The 13,025-nt window shown below is 36.6% G+C and overlaps 1 long non-coding RNA gene across 1 annotated transcript; it reads left to right on the forward strand.

The window, feature by feature from the left end:
• The first annotated feature begins 1,151 nt into the window (after positions 1 to 1,151).
• Positions 1,152 to 12,631, forward strand: LOC140171526 (uncharacterized). Its single transcript, XR_011861615.1, has 6 exons — positions 1,152 to 1,348; positions 5,434 to 5,524; positions 5,924 to 6,014; positions 6,694 to 6,825; positions 11,379 to 11,526; positions 12,272 to 12,631. It is a non-coding gene; the product is annotated as an uncharacterized lncRNA (long non-coding RNA).
• The last annotated feature ends 394 nt before the right edge of the window (positions 12,632 to 13,025 follow it).

The raw sequence follows: 13,025 nt of genomic DNA on the forward strand, positions 1-13,025 counted from the left end.
CAGCGCCCTTGCCCACACGAGTCGCCCAGGAGTAGGCCCTACCGGCATTATTAATTATTAGTGGTTAGCCTCCCTAAATACAGTCGCAGATCGTGTTGTCAATTATCGTTACTTGTGTCCATGGATATGACCCCATGTATAAGTAGGCCCCTAGTCTTCATAGAATTCACACAGTCTATGCCATGTCATTTACGGATACAAAGAGGATAATAATGTTGAGGCGCCTACAAAATCTTACACCGTCTTACACAATGTTCCAAGGCAAAGTTCAGTTTAATATTTACTCATCGTAAAAATACAGACGTTTTATTATGTGATGATGTTGTCTGGATGTGTGGACAGTTGTCACACTGTGGAAAAACAACAACCGGGAATCCGCATTCATTTACAAATAGCATTAAATTAGTATCACATAGTGGCCTCCGTGCAGTGGAAAACCTTAATTCTTTCATCAAAAAGAAATGAAAATGACAAAAAAACCGGATCCACCTGTACGCCTATAAAATGGGCACAGAAATTTGTCTCAAATATGAATGAATTTTAAGAAACATACGGGATATGATGAACCAATGACCTGACGCCATGATAGTAGGATCTATTAGTCGTTTTATATACAATGTATATACCGTGTTGTCATAATACCAATATTTGACATAATATATAACGAGTAATATTTAGTATTGTAAATATGCAGTTCATATGCACAAACGAACACTGATCTTTATGATATTCAGGTTGTTGTACATCTCATATAACATGTCATATAGGAGGTCATATGCGTTGACCTTCTCCTATTGTATTTGTTCATCTGTGTATGGAGAGGATTAGCGCCCTTAACCGCCATTAAAACTCCATCAGTATTTGGGCGTAGTTCAGTGAACTCACCAGATTGCTATTCCAAGTACTTTGATAAATACAGATAATATGTATTAATGGGTCGAGGCGATTGCATTGAAAAACTAATAAATTATTCATAACAGTTATGTAATCAATCGATAGTGCGGACACTTTTCATTTACAAACCACCAAAATTCGTAATCTTTTAGCGTTGGAAAAGAAACCACGTGAATAGAGTGTCATCCCCCTGACTGAAATTTAATTTGTTAATTATAATATTACATGAAAACGATCCATTTTATAATGCAGGCAAACTGTAGAGGGCGTTGAACGTGGGGTAATTTGTGTCACGAAAAGTTTCTTTAAAAATCTCATTTTCAGTATGTTTAAACTTTTAGATTTAATTTTACTTTACATCATAATTTAGCGGAATATCATGGCAACAGCTGAACCAACTCTTATTTTTAACCAAAGTGTAGAACGTATGTTCCAAGGCTGGACAGTTTTACAAGTAAGTCAATGGCATGCATGCTTGCGTATATGCATCCTTTCCGAATTTTGATCCTCAGCAATAAATAGCTACGTAAAGTTAATTTTTTATTACTTCCGTGGTCCGGGTACGTGCTGGTGAATTGCGATTGCGTAGAAGTGACAAGGTCGCCTACTAAGCGCCGACGACCAATGGGTCAACCGGCTTGTTCAAGTTGTTGTCAACTGATATTAGGTAACCTAGGGGCAAACCTTAGTTAACACATTTACTAGTCAGCGAATTCGCCGAGACCGGGGCCCCAACACAATGCATATTTACATAGAAATTTGAATTTTTTTCGAGAATAGGTGGGTGAAGGAAACCTACATAAATATGTTTTCTATACTTCACTTGACCCAAATATATGATTTTTTATGGTGATAATCAAGTCGCACATGGAATTTTAGAGGGATTTTGATAGCAGTACCATTAAAAAAAGCTGCTATCGCCATGAGACTTAGTCTTGCCAGCAAGACTTCAGTCTTTATCATAAACATAATGACATCTACGGACCTGAAGTCTTGCAGCGGTACATAGGGATGCACTGTACGTTTAAGAAAAACAAACTTCAAGCATCAAGAAATATACCTTGTATTTGTCAGTTTTACCTCAGACATGCTGTAGACCCTCTCTACACAGTGTAGAAACATCACAAGTAGAATGCTGCTCAATATGATAAATCCAAATCATGAAAATAAAGCAATTTTGCAGAGCAATATTTTGACCACTTTTGCACTAAGTAAATTACTCCATGAAGATTGCAGGTTTTGCCAACTCAGGGGATGTTGAACCCACCCAAAAGTTGAGATCAATGTAGATCAATTATCTCAACTTTGGTATGGTAGTATAGTATAATGGAAATGGGATTAAAATCATCCATGTACGCCCAAACTCTGGTACAATGGGGATTAAAATCATCCATGCAGGCCAAAACTGTCCTTGAGAGTTCCTCGTCTACATCCTTGGAGCCCAAAATGAGCCCACATATTGTGATGTTTCTTATTTGTGGTACAGATATGAATAGAGTGCCCTATAACTCAGTATGCTGAGTTATAGTTACTAGAACTACATGAGACTAAGATCTAGAAACACCCCCGAAATGCCGTTTTGGGGAATTTTGCTAGCTGAATCTTTTTGATGAAAGTCAATCTTTGACTTTGACAAGATGTAACTTTGCTACGGAAAGTGCTATGAAAAAAAAGGTTTTCAGTTTTGGCTTAGTTTACTCAAGGGCTTTAATTTGATATATAAAACGATGCAATTTGATGGCAAATTTGAATTCACCTAGCATACCTACTGATATTGTGCGTTGTCGATCAGCCAATCAGCGTGATTGTTTACTTTATTTCTTCTGTGTGTACGCTTGCGATCGTCTATGCTTGGCGCACAGCTTGGACCACGGAAGTAATAAAAAATTAACTTTAGATAGTGCTAGGAGTACGTACAGGGCGTTAGTCAGACACACCACACTACATAGGTATGCCAGGCAAACACATTTGCTAGTCAGCCAAATTCGCCGAAAATGTCAATGCATTTTTACATAGAAATTTAAAACAACTGGCGAAGAAGGAAACCTACATAAATATGTTTTCTATACTTCACTTGACCCAAATATATGATTTTTTATGGTGATAAGACACTCGCTCAATGGAATTTTAGAGGATTTTGATAGCAGTTCCATTAAAAAAGCTGCTATCATAATGAGACAAAAGATCTAGAAACACCCCGAAATGCCGTTTTGGGAATTTTGCTAGCTGAATCTTTTTGACATTGTTTGATGAAAGTCAATCTTTGACCAGATGTAACTTTGCTACGGAAAGTGCTATGAAAAAAGGGTTTTCAGTTTTGGCTTTGTTTACTCAAGGGCTTTAATTTGATATATAAAATGATGCAGTTTGATGGCAAATTTGAATTCACCTAGCATACCTAACATATGTAGTCGACCTAGTGCCGTACTATTACACTGACTTTCGTATTCGACGAGGAGGACGATTTCGATCTCCTGGTTTGTTTACAAACAGAGAGGTAGACAAAAAACCGTTCCGCTTGTCCAAACACTCAAGTATCAGAAGAATGGTCCACAATATAGCGTGATTCACGTAACCTGAATAGGGATTAAAAAGCTGTCACGTAGAACCATGTGCTTCTATCATTCTATTGTCCAAGTTGCCATCACACTGATCAAGATTTCATATGGAAACAGTTCAGACCCAGAACAGGATCATGTCAGAAATTAATATTTTGTTCTGGGTCTGATTATTCGGACTAATGTAGTCCCACACCGATAAGCCTAATCAGACACGCCGCTAGTCCGAATCTGAAATGCATTGCCATTGCACCTGCACCAGCACCAGTCCAACACACCGCTAGTCCAAATCTAAAAGGGAAATTCCTTTATTTGTTTGTTATTTTATGATTTTAAAAATAATTATCTAGTCTTCTAGTTAGAAGAAAACTATTGATAAATGTAAATGATAAAATTAATAAATGATTTAAAATTGAAATATTTAATTAATGCTATCTTTATCTTATAATTAGCATTCAAGGTGTGTTTAAGTTCATAGGCTATGTCTACACTATACCTTACCTTTGGATGAATATGTAGCAGTCTCTGTGTCAAGAATGCCCGGTTCTTCCCCGGACCACTCAAACATGACAGTGTACGCATGCAGGCGTGACCAATTTTTTTTCAAACACCCCCTAAACGAGTTTTAACCTACCAGCAAAAGGTAATTTAATATAAAATTGACCCCTAATGAGTTTTTGGCTAGTAAAAATGCAACAAATGTACCCTTTTTGGACTCGTAATTTACCAAAAATTTGAAAAGGTACCCTAAACAAGTTGTTCAGTTTCAGAAAACAACCCTTATTCTCGAAAATCAGTGATTTTAGACCCTAAATCGTCACACGCGTAACTTGCCTTACCTAAAAACATGCCCCTTTTACTTGTTTTTTTGGTCATGCATGTGTACAGGCCATTTATGTGAGTGCCCCCCCAGGACTTGCCTGGTACAAAAAGATGGCCACATTGCTTCAGTCCCGTTAATGAACTTATTTATTTATTGTTTATTTCTTCCGTACTCCAATGGTTCCAACTGGGTTCCAACGTGGGCTTCACAATGATAGTCTCCTACACAACCAAATTGTGTCGGCCTGCCGCTTGTCGATCCTAACAAACCCGTGATAGCCACATATTCAGTCTGGCGGTGGCTGGCCTGAGACTAATTTTATACACATGCGATGACGTATCAGCCAATCATATTCGTAAGCCTTGTTTATGTCCGTTTAGCTGCACTGCTCATGCATCATGCCGTTCGGTTCAGCGGCAAGCGACATGAAAGTATGAAACCAGCATTATAGAGCCGCTATTTTGACATACATGTGCGTTCTGCTAGTGAGAAAAATTACCTTTTGTTCAGTGTTCAAACTTTGGTTGTCCGTTACCGGGACAACCAAAACATGGACCGGACAACCGAAAATAATGCTCTAGTTGTCCGGCGGACAACCAAAGATCTACAGCCAAAAGTCACTTTTTCAGCATGATAGTTTGCTCAAACCTGACACAACTGACGAATTGTTAAATATTTAAGAGTACCGTAATTGTTCATATTAAAATTAACTACACTCACTTCACTTAATTGGTCACATGTGGTCATTTCAAATTGTGGCAGCTTACGGACAACCAAAAACTTTGGTGGACAACCAGAAATTACAACCTGGTTGCCCATGGGACAACCACTTTTATTTTCTTAATTCGGACACTGCTTTTGTTGATGTTTTTATTGTGCGTAATTTTTACATGCTTAGCGTGCAATGCGTGTATTCCAAAGTTTTACACCATATTTTAACAGTTTCGCTTCAATGCCAAAATATTTTGCACTCTTCACACAGATTTGCACCATATTTATTTCCCCGAAAGGTGAGCTGCATTCACTACGCTTTAAAAAGAAAATTTTTCCAAACCTCAACCCCCTCATTGTCAAAAAGAAATCTAAGCCACTGGCAAAATCAAATGGTGACTGGGTGCATTGTAATTCATTATCCCATCATTTTGTTTTGTTTTGCAGCTTGCTGTGCAGCAGGGATTTGGTGGTCAGCATAGTCGGGAGAAAGCTGCATGGATGGTGGAAGCTGTGTGTAATTGGTTCCAGGAAAATGGTAAGAGCTAGCAGTTGCAACTTGGTATTATTAGGGGACATGGAAAGGGAATTTATATGACATGATCTCATCCACTCAGACTATGAAAAAAGCTAGCACTTTCAACTTAAGAATCAAAGTGTTGATGTTATTGGTTTTTAGGAAGGGCATTACACAACGCACACCTAGCATAAGCATTGCGCCCAACAGTGTGCACACCATTCTATATCAATACACAGTGTTATGACTATGAGTCTAATTTTTTCCAACTCTAAGCGGAACAAACATTGTTTTTTTTAAATTTGACTAGTATTACCATGACTAACTTGCTCAGTACCTGGCATACTTTGTTATGAACTTTTCATGTCCGTTTTCTTTTTATGATCTTTTAATGTTTGTATATTTTTTCTATATTTTTAGATGGTATCGAGCCATACGAGTTAGAGTATTTTTAACAGCATTATTAGACAATGAATTTGACACAAGAGCAGAAGACGGCAGCTTACAAGTGGTAGGTATATATTGTTGTAATTTTTGCGTACTGACAAATAGACAAATATTGTAAACTGTCCCTATATAAACTATTGAGGTGCACTCGTTCTGATTTATACATCTCTGTCTACAGGCATTATAATTTACAAAAAGACTGAGTTTATATAGGGCCTAAGGGATTAATTAAATAACTCTTGGCTGATGTGCAATACTTGGCATGTGTATGAAGCGGTCCAGAAGATTGCATGCACAGTTAGCACACGCCTTTAAAACACTGCATGCACGTTTAGTACCCTTGCAGGTACGTTCCATATAGGCCACCTTGACCAAGAATTACTTTAAATACTGGTACCTAGAGTTATCTGGGATTTGTTAATACTATTTTGCAGATTTCCTTTTACATCTTATCTCTTAGGCAGGGCATCAATTTTAAAACGGTGTTCATTATTATTTATTGTGTGACCGTAATAATGTTCTGTACTGTACAACAACCCTTTTTATACCATAAACTGATGAAGATTTCAATTAAATAGGCAGGGCATCAATTTTAAAACGGTGTTCATTATTATTTATTGTGTGTCCGTAATAATGTTCTGTACTGTACAACAACCCTTTTTATACCATAAACTGATGAAGATTTCAATTAAATAGCAATTAGATAAACAGTTTAATTTGTCTGTGTTTTTCTCATTCTACAGATAGCAAGAAATATCTGCACCAACTTTGCCCTGTGCCGATCTGGTCAAGCCAGTACAGTAGCAGAAAGTTTAGAAAGCTTACCGAAGCCAGATGTCAGTAGATGTATAGCTGATGCAACAGATGAGTCACAAGTAAGATATGGTCAGGGCAGGGGGCTCAAATTTGACACCTGCACATTGGCAAAGGACTATTCTAGTTGAAAACCATACACCCCCTATGGAAGACATGACCTTAATCTTACACACAGGGGTGTAGATTTCAAATGAAATCACCCATTCAGGTGATTTCACACTCCATGTGTGGAAGATTAAAGTCATGTCTGCTATAGGGGGTGTATGCAGGGTTCGATTTACTTTGAAAATTTGCATAGCAATTATTAGCGAAAACCTTATTTAGGCGATGTTCTTATAATAATATTAAGAGGCAGTGTTGGTGATGGTATAGATCCTTTCATTACTAACATGGTCAGTGTGCTTGATGTTCAGCATTATCCTGTAACATGATGTACCAAAAGCGTTGATCTTATTTTCCATGTCAGTAGATATCACCCAGGACTCACAGCCATAGAGCAATACTGTAACACAAGTGGTGTGAAAAAGCTTGACTTTTGTTGCAACAGTGATTGTTGGGCTTCTCCACAGATACTCCTGTTTCCATAATGCATACCATGCAAACGCCTTCCGTCGGGAGAGGTCACTGGTGCTCGAGCCCATCATGGAACCAATATATTTAAAATCGGTGACATTACTTGATCGGTTCTCCGTATACTTGGGAGTGGTGGCTGTAGATTGCAGTTGATGGTCGTGTACTCGGATTTAGGAACACTAACGATGATACCCAGGGCCATGATCCATCACAATGATTTGTTTTTTCAAAGTTTTTGGCGACTTTGGAGAACCACTGGACCTATTCCGAAGTGCTAGGATCATAAGGATCATTCACAGTAAATTTTGAAAAAAATTGGGAAAAAAATTACGAACAAATTACAGTTTGTTATTTTTAATATGCAAACCATTAACCAATATTTACCTCTTCATGTAGCACATGGTTCCCGTTAAGGTTTTAAAAATGTGCGTCCGTAATGACGCAAGTTTGCTGACGAGGTTGCAAAACTTGCGTCCAGACAGATTTTTAAAGGCCCAGACAGATTTTTGTGCGTCCATCTGAAATTCACGATTATGACGATACACACGTAGGACCGCCCGGGTCTACACCTCATCAAATGTTGATTGTTAAAAAAAATAAAAGTGCATTTTCGCCGTGATATTCCATCTCCATTCGCTATGATAATTTTTCTCATTTCTGTGTCAGTTTTGGTCCAAACGTGGTCAAAACAGGTACAAAAACATGAGCAAAGTCTGTCAATCTTGAGCAATTTTCGTTCGTACTTTCACTTCCGCATTCTTTTTTAAATTAACGTGTTGTTGATGCTACAAAAACTAAAACACGCGCTGCCACAAATAATACGAAAAAGGGTTATCATTTCGATTTTGTCTTTAAAATTGCTTTTATTCATCGTAACAATAATACTAATAAAGGAAACCTAGATTATTTATGAGAAAATAAACTTAAAATATTAAAAATTGAATATTGTCAGGTTGTGAGAAATAATTAAATAAACATTAACCGCACGTTAGCGGCATGTGCTTACTTGTAATCAAATCAATCGGGACTTCCCCAGCCATCAAACAAACAGCGATCGTTCGGAAAGCATGCAAAAAGTGCACGATTTCCTGATGTTGCATTTACAAATATTGCAGAATTTACTTCAATTCTCAGCAGGTGGGTCAAAATTTTGGGGCTTTTATTATCTTAAAAATATAAAAGAATAAAAATTTCTTATTTTTATCATCAATTAATGATAAAATTTCGAAGTTTTGTCTGCGTCCACATGCATGTGACATGGACACAAAATACTTGATTAGCCATGTGATGAACTTGCGTCCAAATGTGTAAAATACGCGTCTGGACGCAATGACGCACACTAACGGGAAGCCTGATGTAGCACATATTATAAATGCATGGAAAACCAATGCATCTATAATATGTGATACATGAAGAGGTAAACACTAATTAATGGTTTACATATTAAGGATAACAAACTCTTTTTTTTCGTAATTTTTTTTCCAAATTTTTTTCAAATTACCTGTGAATGATCTTAGCACTTCAGAATAGGTCCAGTGGTTCTCTAAAGTTGCCAAAAACTTAAATAAAAAAATAAATAAAAAAAAAAAAAAAACAAAAAATTTTTTCCAACCTTGAATAACAAGTAATTTAGTGTCTATAACTTCTTTTTTCCAAAGTTTTGTTTTGCTTCTCGCTTCACTCTAATTAGACACCGACCTTAGTTCCAAAGGTTGGCAAGTATGCACCGTAACGGGTGAGCGCGTGGCCCGGGTCGCGCGCACCCTGTACAGATTTTTATTTTTACAATGTTGGCAGGTATGCAATGGGCTATAATGTTGGCAGAGCTTGTTTTGAGATATAGCCCATTATAACTTCCAGGAAAAAAATAGTAAACTAAGGATTTCTCAACTCTTTTTTAATGATTTTTTAATACCTTTATAACAAACAACAGGGACAAAAACTTTATTTGAGAAAAGTTTGCCAATATCTCAAATGTTCTTACTTTGAGCCTTTGTAACTATGTTCTGTACCACTCAGAGGAGGCTTAAAGGCATTCCTACAATGCACTATGATTGGGAAATTTGATCAATATAACCTAATTTTAAAGGCAAAGTCCCCATTGCCACACACACAAAATGATCATTTTAAAACTGCAGCCAACGAGCTAATAGTTGAGACTTAGGACTGATATTTGATTTTCTTACAGGAAACATTCATATTGTCCCATTGCATTAATTTTATTCCTAAGTCTCGATGTTTTGAATGTTAAATATTAGGATGAAAACACCAGATATTTGCACACAATCCCAATGCAAGGTATGGTCAGCTATGCCACATGTGTACAAAAGCCAGACATACCAAGGTCAGAAACCCCATTGGGTTATGGGAATGTCTTTAAACATCCTCTGTGTACCACTGTAAAACTAATGCAATAATTGACCTTCAAACATAAGTGGTGTGAAAAAGCTTGACTTTTGTTGCAACAGTGATTGTTGGGCTTCTCCACAGATGCTCCATAGAAGAAATAAGTTATCATGTTACATACCTGCCAACTACTCCGATTTTCGCGGAGTTACTCCGATTTCCGAGTTTTAAACCCCGAAAATCGGAGTACTCGATTTTCTGAAAAAAAATTTTTTTTTTTTTTTTAAATTTAAATTTCTTTTAAAAAGTTTTCGGTTTTTTTGTAGAACTACTGGACCTATTCTGAAGTGCTAGGATCATTCACAGTTAATTTGAAAACAATTGAAAAATTACAAAAAATTACAGTTTGTTATCCTTAATATGCAAACCACTAACTAATGTTTACCTCTTCATCTAGCACATATTATAAAATGCATGGAAAACCAATGCATGTATAATATTGTGAAAGATGAAGAGGTAAACATTAGTTAGTGGTTTCCATATTAAAGATAACAAACTGTAATTTTTTTGTAATGTTTTCCTTTTTTTTTTTCAAATCATCTGTGAATGATCCTAGCACTTCAGAATACGTCTAGTGTTTCTCCAAAGTCAACAAAAACTTTGACATGTTTTTTGTTAAATGTTTTTTTTTTCTGAATTTTTAACTTTGTATTGTGCATCATATCAGTGTCCTATCAGTCACGTAGGCCCTGTTATAAAGCCAAAAAATCGCTTCAACGAATGATCGTTATGTACAAAAGTATAGGAAACTGCATTTTTAAAAGCACATTTTCTGTGTGAAGGAAGCATATTTTTCAAACTTGTAAAAACAAGTCCCAGAATGTTTTTTCACATTTTTTCAAAGGTTGCAGTCATCAAATATGTGTTGAAATTGTTGCCAGATATGGAGTATAAATCCCTCCTCAAATGCAACCTTCAGAATAGGTCTAGAGGTTCTCAAGTTGCCAAAAACTTTGAAAAAATTAAGAAATAATGGATTTTTTTTTTTAATTTTTACCTTTGTATTGTGCATCATATCAATGTCCTATCAGTCACGTAGGCCTTGTTATAAAGCCAAAAAATCGCTTCAACGAATGAGCGTTATGTACAAAGTATAGGAAACTGCATTTTTAAAAGCACATTTTCTGTGTGAAGGAAGCATATTTTTCAAACTTATAAAAACAGGTCCCAGAATGTTTTTTCACATTTTTTTCAAAGGTTGTAGTCATCAAATATGTGTTGAAATTGTTGCTAGATATGGAGTATAAAAGCCTAGGGCTTCATTTTCACCTTGTTGTTTTTCTATAAAATGTGTCTAATGTGAAGGGGCTTATAAGGGTTTTTACAGTGTAGAAACCCTCTAGCTTTAGGGGGCTTTGCCCTGGACCCCACCAAGGGCCCTTAAGCGGGCCCCTGGACCCCCCGCCGTCAGAGGCGATACTACGGGCGCTTCGCGCCCTACGTTCGCCATGTACTCTGTTTTCTAGGTTTTCAATGTTGGCAGGTATGCATGTAGCAACTCCACTATTAACATGCTGTTTAAAGAGTTTCTTGCAAAATGAAGTGTAAAACAGAAAAAAAAATCAGCTTTCAAATCGAAATTTGAGTGTTATATTTATAACTGTTTGTTTCTGTACCATTTTGTTTACTCCAGGATGTATCAATGGATGAAGATAGCAATATAGGTAACCACAATGTGAATGCCATGATGAATGGTATGGACATAGGCTCCACATCACAACAGAATACAGTGGCTGATCACTCAACTAGTCAAGAAAATAGGAACAGCACTCAAACAAATAGTAAGTAACGGTACCTTTTTAGCTCAAATAGAAGCAATTGTGTGTGATTAAACTGGCTTAATGGAGATCAGTTCGGGGCGCTGGGAATTCAACCACTGTAAAATGTCAATATCGTACTTCAGAAAATTTTAAGATTATATATTAAATCCTTAAAAAAGATCAACTTTGACCGATGTTTTAACTACTTTTTTACAAACGTAATTGGATGTTTTGACCCCCCTGCCTTCCTAACGAAAGGACTTTCTAGGACTTCAAACTTTTGGGTTGTTCCCTTATCACAACCTGCATACATTTTAATGTCTCTCTTTTATTGTAAGAATATATTTTACTGTAGGAATATAATTTAATTTGTGTTCAACCAAGAATATTCACCTAAGCTTGTTACTCCACGGTTAAGCACAAGCATACAACGCTACAATACACATCCGTCTTGGCTTTCTACTTATAAACTGGTGGGTATGTGACCCGATGTCTTTTAGCTAATCATGTTTGACTATTGTGACATGGTGAAAGGGCAACTGATGATGTTGACATGGAGATTTGCGAGGTTACGCACTACACGCAGTCACACAAAGTCCAAGTTCTTGGTTGATCATAAATTAAATAATTTTCTCAATTTGGGTAAGAAAAACCTAAATGAGTCTTTTGTTATCTAGAGATAAAAAAGAAGACACCAGCCAAATACATAATGACCAATGTTACAAGAGAAATGCATTTTTCATTAAATTTTTCTTTGTATTTACAGATGAAGAAACTGCAGCACCAGATGATGATGGATGGACGGTTGTGAGAAAACCAAAGAAAAAATGACACCAGAATGACTTTTAGGTTATGTTTTAATTGCAAGAGACATTTAGGTAAAAATTTATGGAGCAGTCTTAAGAATAAGGGATGCTGTCCCTTTAATAGACTAATAATAAACAATGGCATACAAAGTGGCAAAGTCCAGCATCATCTGGTAATGAGGGCCAATGGTTCCACATGTGACCCGATCTGGTCCATGGAGTTCAGAGCGCATTCTTGAGATATTTTGCATGAATGCATAGACATGCAACACTGTGATGATTTGTTTGACAAGTGCAATAAAATAATCACCCCTCATGAATATGCAAGAATTGTCATTTCATACAAAGCACAGGGACTTTGCTTGTTAGGGGGCGTTATCTGTGCCTCTATAATATATTTGTGACCATCCACGACGAACCCAGTGTAAAGTTGAGTATCTTGGATTATAATGTTAACAGTTGAAATCTCCTCAAAACAAGCTTTAAAATGATATATCACTTGTAATAACTGCTTGGGAAATAGCTGCTCAAAAGTTAAATTTATTCCTGAAATTCTTTACACTGGGTTTGTTGTGGATGGTGACATATGGCAAACCTAAATGCCAATGTCAAGTTAACAAAATCAAAATGGCTCCCACAATGGTGTTACTTGTTAAGGGTAAAAGCCAATTGGCATTGGATTTCATCATACAGATTGCAAATTTGATTTTGCTA

The sequence above is a fragment of the Amphiura filiformis genome, chromosome 15, assembly GCF_039555335.1.
Source record: "Amphiura filiformis chromosome 15, Afil_fr2py, whole genome shotgun sequence".
Taxonomy (NCBI): domain Eukaryota; kingdom Metazoa; phylum Echinodermata; class Ophiuroidea; order Amphilepidida; family Amphiuridae; genus Amphiura; species Amphiura filiformis.